This window comes from Penaeus japonicus, unplaced genomic scaffold (assembly GCF_977035675.1).
Source record: "Penaeus japonicus unplaced genomic scaffold, GWHDUDI00000001_assembly GWHDUDI00000014, whole genome shotgun sequence".
NCBI lineage: Eukaryota > Metazoa > Arthropoda > Malacostraca > Decapoda > Penaeidae > Penaeus > Penaeus japonicus.
In genome coordinates, this window is record NW_028234416.1 from 15,450,306 (window position 1) to 15,452,805 (window position 2,500).

General features: G+C 37.9%; 1 long non-coding RNA gene across 1 annotated transcript in view; it reads right to left on the reverse strand.

Annotated features, from left to right (window-relative positions):
- The window catches only part of LOC122243410 (uncharacterized), a 1,680-nt gene extending 678 nt beyond the window's left edge, over window positions 1–1,002 (reverse strand). The window contains exons 1-2 of the long non-coding RNA XR_006222378.2: window positions 596–1,002; window positions 1–108 (exon numbers count right to left, since the gene is read on the reverse strand). The exon at window positions 1–108 is cut by the window's left edge and continues 89 nt beyond it. This is a non-coding gene — a long non-coding RNA (uncharacterized LOC122243410). The remainder of the gene's footprint in view (window positions 109–595) is intronic.
- Window positions 1,003–2,500: the final 1,498 nt, after the last annotated feature.

A 2,500-nucleotide genomic window follows, 5' to 3' on the forward strand; every position in this document is an offset into this window, starting at 1 on the left:
AACTCCTCCTCTGACTGCATGACAACTGGATCCTTCTATCTCTCACCACTAAACGTGGCAGACAGACCTCCTCCACTTCCTCAACTTGGTCCACATTACCATTATTACCTATAATAAAGAGGATTCACACAATAGTACACAATTCCCAAATATACATAAAGCATGGAGGCCACAAAATTGCTTCATAAGGTCATATTCTGAACAATTAATTGATAGCATTAACTTCAGATATATAAATCATTGCACATAGTTTTCATTACGTCAAATAATAATTTAAAAAACTGACTCAAATCCTATATCAATTTATTACTTGGCAAAAATGTAAATTATGATTTTCTATTAAATGTGACATCAAGTATAGGAGTTTAATGATTCTACACAAACTAAGTATATTAAAGGATGACAATACCATGATGAAATACAGTTTAATGACTGATTTCCGTTTTTCTAATAACTATTTTTAAGTGGGAGTGATAACAGCTGATGAAGCAAGAAAACCGCGATACTGGACACGGTACAGGCTGACAGTACCTTCACCTCACTGGCCTAAATATGTCTATTAATGCACGTCAACCACTTCTTAGTTGCTTCTTACCTTCTTAAAAATGTTATTGGTGTCGTTTGTTCAGCATTGAAGTTGACTTTTGACGCACGAAGTCGTAGATAAGAGCTCAGGAGACAGGTTTCGTTTTTGATTATTCGTGGAACGCTGTTGATGTGTTCCAAAATTCAATGGTGTCAACAAAAGTCTCCGACAAAATATCTGATGATTAAGAGACACTTTGCAAAGCCTACTATGGTATGAATTAAAATACAGTCGGTTCATATAAATGTTTTAGTTTTATTAGAGAAGAAGCTTTTTGTTTTTTGTTGTAATAATTTCGATTCGGGACGGCTCTGGGGAGGGTTAGCCGATCGCATTTTTTTTCGTTAGGGTGGCTATAATATCTTCGGGCGAGCCCAAACAAATTCCGTTTAACTAATCCGATTTTTCATATTCGGGTTGGTAAGGTATTCGTTCGGGCCGGTACGAAGTTTAAAAAAACGGCCCCATGTCTCTGATCCATATGTCATGACGGGGATGACACATTGGTCAAAAATCTTTCTCTTTAGACATAGTGGCAGACGACCTCGTAATATATTACTATGTGTACCGAAGGCACTCCACCCTAGCCTGATTCGCCGTTTTATCTCGGCTTCGCAGGATGTACTCGACTGTATGAGTTGCCCTAGGTATACATACTCGTTCTCTGCGTCTAGTACCTCACCCTGTATTTGTATTTGCTTAACTGGGGTTCGACTGTTGAACATGACTTTAGTCTTTTTCATGTTTATTTTAAGACCAATATTCAGACTTTCCCTATTTAAATCGCTTATTATTTGTTGTAATTCATCTGCTGATTTGCCGAAAAGAACAATGTAAATCTTAGATTGCTTAAGTGCTCCTTCCCTATTTTAATCCCTCTCTCCTTCCAATCTAACTTCTTGAATACTTCCTCCAAGCAAGCTGTAAACAGCTTCGGTGAGATGGTGTCGCCCTGCCTAACACCCTTTTTTATTGGTATTTTTCTGCGTGGATTTTGATGGTCGCTGTACCATCTCTATAATCTGTACCATCTCCTCTAATAATCTGCAGTATATTTCCTCTATTCCTTGTTTACGAATTGCATCCAGTACTGCAGATATCTGTACCGAATCGAATGCCTTTTCATAATCTACGAATGCCATACACAGGGGCTTTCTATATTCGTTTGTTTTCTCCCTTATTTGAGATAGTGTGTGGATATGATCTGTAGTTGAGAATTCGCTGCGGAACCCTGCCTGTTTCCTGGGTTGATTTGAATCTAATGTATTGGTGATACGGGCTGTGATGATTTTTGTGAACAGTTTATAGATTACTGAAAGGAGGCTTATAGGTAGGTAATTCTTTAATTTTTTTGTGTCTCCCTTTTTGTGTATTAAAATTATTATTGCATTTTTTCAGGCCTTCGGCGTTTTACCGACGCTTAGACATCTGTTGTAAAGACTGGCCAGTTTTGCTGCCGCAATCTCTCCTGCATCTTGTATAAAATATACACTAATGCCGTCTTCTCCTGGTGTTTTTCCTCTTTTCATGCTTCTTAGTGCCCTATTTACTTCATCTACCGTGATGTTTGGAACGTCTCCAATTGTTGTGTCTTTCTCCGTATGAGATTGATCGTTTGAGTGGTATAAGTCGCGATAGAAGTCTTCTCTTACTTTGATAAGCAAGCAGATCTTCATTTATTTTTCGTATGTTAAATTTGCGTACATCCTCTTTCTTCTTGTTTATCGTCTTAGTCAGCTCTGCTGATTCTATCTTGTCTCTGATTGATGTTATTTTCATGTCCCTACGCTGTTTCATAAGCTCTTTTGTCTCTACCGAAAGCTTACTGAACTTTTCTTTTTCGTCTTTACCCCCTATTTCAAGTGCAGCTTCCGTTAATATCTCACTAAACTGATCGTTCATTTGGTCTATGTC